Genomic DNA, 8,753 nt, shown 5'->3' with positions numbered 1-8,753 from the left:
TGCCCATGACCAGTTTAATAGTTATCTTTATTAAACATATTACTAATTTTGGTGCTTAAGGGCTCAACGATTATAGCTTTATACATGTGCTGTGCAAATAGTAATACTCTGTAATCCAAGGCAATGATGGTGTACGTTCTCTGCTCCCTGGACTACATGTATAATTATAGATAATTTGACCAGCATTGTTTATTAAGGTCCCTGCAATCCAAAAGGAAATACTAAGTGATGAATTCTTATGAAAGTGTTTCTGAAATATTTAGGATTCATCACCTTTGAAGCGGAAACCAAAAAATTCTGGTCAAACTGCTGGTAAATAGTACTGGACTAAAACGTGTGAAACATCTGTTTTATGGGGCAACTTGAAAGGGACAAACAAGCTTTGTCAGGACGAATCGCCCCAGGATGGTCTAACAACAGGTGTGAACCATTTAACTACCAAATTGGTTTATTAGTCTAAGTGCAAAGGAGAAATTACATAGTATATAGATTTGGCTCAAAGCTAAAGGACGTGTCAGAGTTTGCTCTGTTGAGGAGGATAAATCACTTCTGTCATGAAGCCAAGACACACAATCTCTCATTCTCCAATAGGACATTATGTTCTCCATGAGGCACTTCATTATACTCAACTAAAACCTCATTTATAGCCAAAAGATCTGTTATAGTCCTGACTTTGTGTATTTATTGGCACCTTATATGAATAATTTGTCATTTTTTATTCTACCTGATTTTTTTTAAAGTAATTGAATTATGCGATTTTAAACAAAATTTTGAATTTTGAACCACTCTTAAAAACATACTTTTTTTCCCAGTAGCACATCTTCACAAATTTGTTCAATTTACATCCCTTTTCCTGTTTATGCATGTTAATGGACAATAGAGAAATATTTCTGTATCTCTAAAAAAAATTGAATTCCAATGTTAAATCATACTGTATTAAAAAAAAAAAGAAAAAAATGTTTTTTTCCTAACATATCTGTATTATATTTGTAATGTTTTCCTGTTAAATAATGCATTGCTTTGCACAAGAAAGTTTGCCTGAAATAATCTATAAATGAAATCTGGTGCTTATCATAATATGCAATAAAGAAATATTCTATATGTAAGAACACCAGCAGAATGGTTTAAGAACTAAGTGAGTCCTCTGGGAAGTTTAAGAAGATGTCCTGACCTGAAGAACCCCATGCCTAAATGATACTGCAGAAATGTAACACTGTAAAGCAATACTGTCCTTATTACAATAGCAGATGACTGAGTTTTTTCAGTGAAGAGAGAGAGGGAATGTGAGAGAAATTAATAAGAGATAAAGAGTAAAACACAGAAAAGAACAAGAAAGAGAGGGGGAGATTGAGACTGCAAATGAAATAAAATAAAATATGGTTTTCATTCAGGAAGCATTTATTTATGTGTCTGCATTGGCCCGGACTATGCTTTTGCTAGCATTCAGTTTTTTGTGGGTCTTGCATGGGGTGTGTGTGTATTGCACTGCAGTGCTTGGATGTGACTGTGTTTTCATTGGATAATATGAGCCTTATTGAGTCTGTATCAGCTTTTTGCACTTTCTGAAACTGACCCACAAATGTGTGTGCGCCTTCACCTTCATGCTAGGTTAGTAAACTTGGTAATGCTGTTTGTGACATATTGACATCATCATAGACAACTACAGACTACCTAGAAAGAATCTTGTATTTGCAATGCGTACAATTCATGTGTATTGTTGAATGGCGGCACTGTTCTGGTTTGTGGCTGCCTGCTGCTCTGTGACGCACATGAACAAATATTGTTGAAAAGATTGCAGACGCTTCTGTCTGTGTGTCATGGGGGTGTCCTTGGCTCCTTGGGGATCTTTTTGGGACTTGGCAGTTATGGAAGGTATTTTTTTAAAGACAAATAAATACTGTATGTAGTACACCTTGAGATAGATTATCTGGATACATAAACTGTTAATCACCAAACACCTAATCTGTGTTTCAGCACAATTTTTATACAACACTGATGTTCTCCTCATTTGGTCTAACACATCCACCCAGTCTGTATGATGGAGTTTGGAAGAACGCCATCTAACATGGCACTCCATGAGGACCTGATGTGTGCGCCTCCCTACTCTTTTCATTTTCCTTTGGCATGTGTTTCCATTTACCTGAGGAACATCAGAGCACATTGAGGAAGTAATATGTATATGTTCCTACCTCAAAGTGTGACCGTTGAAAGTCATAAATGATGTCCTCTTATGGTTCAGTTTGTCCCACTCATCCACACTGCACCAGGTTTGTCATGCATATTTTATAGTTATTTTTATAGATATTTTATATTAAATGATAGTTTACCATTTATTCACCCCACGTTGTTGCAACCATGTATTATTTGCTGTGTATTTTAAGCAGCATGTCTGAGCTTCTGTCTTCTAAACAAGTAAAATGGAATGATTTATAGTGTCAAGTTCCAGAAAAAGCACCATGAAAATAGCTCTTATGACTAAAGTCACTATATTTAAAGTCTACTGAAGCCATATGCTATTTCAATGTTCAATGATGGGGAAGATTATCAGTGGATAATGGCTTAAAATTGGGTAAATTTTTCACACAAAGTTACCATATGGCTTGAAATATAGCACATTAATCATATGGACAACTCCTGTGAGATTATATTGCTTTTTTGAAGATTGGCAGTATAAATCAATGTTTCATTGTAAGGAAAAGAGAGGCTTGAACATTTTGCCAAACATAACATTTTGTGTTTCACAAAAGAAAGGAAATAATATGGGGTCAGAATGACTCAAGGAAAGGTAAGTAAATGTTAGTTCACGAGAAGAATTGGTCCTTCTAATTTAGGCTGCAGGGCTGATAGATTAATTTAATAGTATTTAACATGAAGTGGGCAATGTTCTAAGCCTCATAGTTTAATGACGATATTCAAGTTCAGCTGGAGGAGTCTGGGGTCCTAAACTCAGACCCTCTCTCCACTGTTCTCTCGCAAGAGGGTCTGAATGATTGAGCATGTGATAAACTTCAAACATATGCTAGTATCCAGCAAACCCAAACAGTGGAAAATATTGCCATGAGGGAGGGCAGCAAATCCATAAGCTGTCAGTTTATATTGGTAGTCACCAAGAGCTGGTATAGTTGAGGTTTCCAACAATAACCACTGCGACTGTGTCAGAGAGAAACCTTTCATTTTGAAGGAGGCAGCAGAAAGCGGCAGAAGACAGACCTCAGAGGTACGTATGGGGGGAAATAGTTTTCTTTTTTTCACTGCATCGTTTTGTGTTACCTGTGTGCTTCATAAATCCAACACATGTTCCTGTTCCTGGAATCCTGAGTGTCTTTCCATCCTCACACTCCCTTGCCTGTGCTGCAGTGTTTGTGGCAGGGGCAGGTGCCCCTCCCTTGGGCAGTCAGCTCAGGAAAGTCTCCTGCTGGGCAGACGAGACTAGGCCGAAGTTTAGGCCAAGCTCCTGCTGAGAGAGAATAAGAGGCTCCCTTTCTCTAAGACATACATACACAGACCCAAATTCAAAATTCCCATCTGGTTTTTCTCTCTCTCTCTCTTTCTTTGTATGCCCATTGCTCTTTCTTACCCCTTTTTCCTTCTTTATGGGCAGTTAAAGAATAGCCTATACAATTGCCCCAAAATATATGCTTGTAATTGCAAACAAAATATCAAACAAAGTGGGGGAAAAATTACATGAAACACAAATTAAGAAGCTCCTAAACTTTACAAATCTTTCGAATGAGTGCTTTGAGACGACAAAGTCACCTGATTTCAGTAAACAAGGCTTCCTACAGCTGATCAGTGAACTCATGAATGAGCCAGTATAAAATGTAAGGTTGAGTCACTTTTAAGTTGATAAAAAGTCATAAAGCATGTTATTAAACACATTTTATTGAGTGTTTGCTCGTTGCATTTACAAGGCTTTAACCAGATGCTCCAGGGAGTGTGGAATTTTGAGTGCTTTGAATCATTTTGAGAAGCAACTGTTTGATTGATTCTTGATTGAAATTTTACAAAGCACAAGCATTTTTCTAGTAATATATTTCACAAAAATGTTTGCGAGGTGTTCATTTATAAAATAATTTACTACTGTTATACTAAAAATTCATACTTACTCCTGCGCGATGTGGCCAAGATGACCGGCAACAAGCAATTTGTGCTTTGTATGGAGCGTGACGTAACACAATACAGCCAATCAGAAGCTTAAGGGTCCGAAATCAACCCAATCTAATGAGAAAACAGTATTTTATGAGGTGAATTCGTATAATGTGGTTCATAAGGAAACATGATTTTTAGAAAAAGCATGAAGGTCCACCCCAACCTAAACATACGAACGAGACAGTGGGAGTTTATGAATATGCTATCAATTTGACAAAAGTTAAATAGTTATGAAGTGCCATGAGATTGTGTTGGTCCAAATACTTTTGGGACCATTGCTCATCAAGTATGATAATGTATAGTATGTTGCATTTGATAAAAACAAAAATCCGTTTTTGTAACGTTTATTTGAGACAGCTTACAAAGACGCTTGAAGCAAGAAACAACCCACAATGACTTGCTCAAGGGTGCTGATTGCCGGCTTTATTACCGTAACTTATGTTCACACACATACACCAGAACGTTTATGTCAGCACGTTGCAAATCTGGCAGATGTGACTGAAAACCTGTCTAACACTGCCAGCAAACAGAAGAGGCCAGCAATACAAGTGTCTCTTTGTAGACCATGGGGCTGTGGTGCCATAAAGCACCCGTCTCCTGCCTCAATCCCTGTCTTCACACATCCATGTCAGCCGCCAAGATCAGGCGAGACTCTGGCTTGCGTACTGTGGAGGCCGGAGGTTATGTAAATGAACATCAGAGCCACTGTTCACACTCTGGTTCTGACCAGCAAACCTGTTAAAATGCCATGTCTGCACCTCTCGCCATCCCTCGCTCGTTCTCAGCTAATCGCTCTGCTTTTATTCCTGGAACTCCACACCTCAGATGCATAAAAGAGGAGCCAAATCTTTTGAAAATGTTTAGCATTTTTCTAATTTAATACATTAGTTCCTACAACAAAATAATTTATTAGCATATCAATTAATGCAAGTTAAAAATGTACATACATTTCAAACCTGACGATCATGCTTTTGAATGATCCAATGAATGCAAGAACATGACCCTCTGTACAAATGAGGCATGGTTAAAATAACATAATTGCGTAGACTTTTGATTAGTGACTAAGAAGTCTTCATTTCATGCCATACTTTATATTACACTTCTCAACATTTGAAAACTTCGCTTATTTCTAGGTTTTACGGACAAAAATTCTCAATTTTCAATATCGGACTTTACTTACAGAATGGACACTGCAATACAACTGATCAGTTGTAGAATGCTTGGGCTTTTGTAGAGATCTTGCACCTCCTTGTGGTCTGATGTAACTGACAGCACCTGAAAATCACTCATTAGGCCTATTTGTTTTAGCCTTTCATAGATTCTCTCAATTGATTTCACCAAGAAATTAAGGTTTAAAATGTATATATAAAATGATATATAAAATCACACACACACACACACACACACACAGAGAAAAGAGTAAGAATGAAAAGGTAAACATTTTCTAGCACCATAATAAATTTGTCAATACACTGAATGAAACATCTTCACTCTCCATACAGATGCTTCAGAATGGTGTCGAAGTAGTCTAATAATAATTAAAAAAGAAAAACAAAAGCCACTTTCTGAGGTGGTACAGGTCTCCTAGATGAACTGTTAATTTTGACCACCTCTTATTCATGGTAATACATTTAAAACACAGATAATTTTTATTGAATAAGTTCTACTTCCCCTAAAGTCCATAATTCCTCTTAACATTTTCCTGAAAATAATGAATTTTATATAGCACACTAATTGGAATATCTTGGAAATATTGTTAAGGTTTTTTTGTTTATTGTAATCATTTTATTTGTTGTGTTACATTTACATTTAGTCATTTAGCAGATGCTTTTATCCAAAGCGACTTACAAATGAGAACAATGGAAGCAATCAAAATCAACAAAAGAGCAATGATATGCAAGTACTATAACAAGTCTCAGTTAGCTTAACGCAGTACAAGTAGCAAGGTCTTTTTTCAATTATATAATATCTATTAATAAATAAAAAGAAAACAAATAGACAGAATACAAAAAGAATAGAGAAGCTAGTGTTAGTTGTTTTTTTTTAAAGAAAACAAGTAAATGAATAGGGTGCAAGTCTAAAGGGGCAAGTTTTTTAAAGAATAGAATTAGAATAGAGAGTGCTAGAGTTAGAGGGTCAAATAAAGATGGAAGAGATGTGTTTTTAGCATTATATGTTGCCCCGAAAATAAATCATTAAAATGTTTTAATATTAAAGGGGTCATATGATGCTGCTAAAAAGAACATTATTTTGTGTATTTGGTGTAATGAAATGTGTTTATGCGGTTTAAGGTTCAAAAAACACATTATTTTCCACATACTGTACATTATTGTTTCTTCTCTATGCCCCGCCTTTCTGAAACGCGTCGATTTTTACAAAGCTCATCGGTCTGAAAAGCGAGGTATGCTCTGATTGGCCAGCTATCCAGTGCGTTGTGATTGGCCGAATACCTCAAGCGTGTGACGGAAATGTTACGCCCCTTACCATATTGTGATGCCCTGTCTGGCCGGAGCGACGAGACAAAAACATTAAAACCCATTATAAACGAGGCATTTGTTGCATCCGTGGGGACATAATTACGGATTATAATGACTTATACTGTCTTTTTACGTGTTGCGTTGCATCACACCGTGTAAACATAAAACCATAGTTGAAGTGTTCTGGAACAGTGTTGTAAATACAACTTAACCACTGATTTCTAGTCGTGTCCATTTTTGGAAGGCCAAACAAAGTAGTTTCGCTTTCACAACGAAGCGCATGGCAGGCTAGAGTGAGCGGCGGCGGCCTAGAGTGAGCGGCGGTGGGCTAAAGTGAGCGGAGGGCCGGCGGATTCGACGAAGGAGCGTCTGGCAGGCTTGCAGCAACCACATGTGATGACCCCGGGCTGGACTCCACTTCGTCCACATATATAGTTATGAATGCTCTCAAAAGATATTTATTTTACGTTTGTCCTTACAGTTCATTGATGATACAATATTTAATCAATCAGCTCAACCAGTAAGTATCATCTGGAGCAGTATTTTGCTCAAGAGCAGATGCTTGTTACAGAAATGTAAATTCAGCTAAAACAATATACTTGCCATTTCCATAAAAATAAAAAAAAAATCACCATCTTGCAGCTACTCAGGTGTGAGAGAAACTGAGCTCCAAGGACCAAAAGCCCCTGATTTCTTCTGCTGCCCATTGCTAGAATGAAACATCTAAACATGTACAAATAGTTGTAACTCTGTATCGTACTGTTTGCTTAGCTCGTCTATTGCTATTATGAGAACAGTAAAATAGTTTGACATTTTATTAAAAAAAAGTATTGACCGTTTAGTTTTAGAGTTATATTTAGTTTAGTTAGAGTTTTATGTTTCTGCAAACTGTGTGAGACGAGAGTTAGATGTTGTACATGGGTATATGAATAATTTGCACCAAAAACTAAATTCAGTAACACTATTTATTCACCAAATTTGTATGAATTTCTGTTTAGCAGAAAGTTGAGCAGAATACTCATATTTTGCTGGCAAAATACATTAAAAAGTAGTCCAGACAAAACTTATTTGCATTATGCATTATCATTTATACTGTATCAAACTGACCTCCGAAAGAAACATAGATATCATATCAAAATAACCATTATAACCTAATGAATGCATAGGTTAAGCATTATTATATTATATTATATTATATATACAGGAACATACATAATATTATTATTTTAATATTATTTAATACCAATATTATTTAAATTAAAATTCGCAAATAGATTCTTTCGAAGCCATATTTATGCGCATATTGCTGTTTATCGTATTAAAGTTGTATCAATAAGAATCTGGATAATAAGCCTGTTTAACTGCATGTGTCTCAATTTCATGCATCAATAATGGACTCATTCAGTTTTCAGTTGTTGATTTGTGTTGCTTGGATATGATTCTTCATCGGTTAGTTCAGTATGGGGGTAGAATTGTTGCTTAATTCCAAATAAATAGATTATGATCCACAAATAAATAGAATGAGATCCACAAATTTAAGTTTCACAAACATGAATTAAATTCACAAATAAATAAAATGAGATTTGCAAATAAAAAACATATTCACAAATACATATTTATGTCACAACCACAACTTTGCCTGGCATTCCTGTGCATTTGTAGATAGCTGCACGCATTTGTAAATCGCGTCCTGTGCATTTGTAGATAGCTGCACGCATTTGTGAATCCGTCCTGTGCATTTGCGAATTGTGAAACATTTCTTCCGTCAAGACGTGCTGACAATCCACAAATACGTGGACTCCACCCACCGTCTACTCAAGCCAATCAGATAACAGCCACAAATATGTTTAAAACTGGATTTCCTTGGACCATTAGACTGTGTATCATGCCAAGCCACAGTATTTTATGTTACGTGCCTTTGAAAATGCCAGAGAAAGCTTTAAATCACGGCTATATGGGAATAACGCTATACTGGATTCAAACGCGATATGAACTCAACCTCATAATAAACATTTGTTTGTGTAATAGGTTAAATTGCCGTCACACAACAGCCAACAGCATTTCCCAGTTTTTCAGTCAAGTCGATGTATATGAGCTGCTCTGTGGATCTAACGATGTATGAAGTTT

This window comes from Sinocyclocheilus grahami, unplaced genomic scaffold (genome assembly GCF_001515645.1).
Source record: "Sinocyclocheilus grahami isolate Dianchi unplaced genomic scaffold, SAMN03320097.WGS_v1.1 scaffold222.1, whole genome shotgun sequence".
Taxonomy (NCBI): Eukaryota; Metazoa; Chordata; class Actinopteri; order Cypriniformes; family Cyprinidae; genus Sinocyclocheilus; species Sinocyclocheilus grahami.
This window is presented reverse-complemented; position numbering follows the sequence as displayed.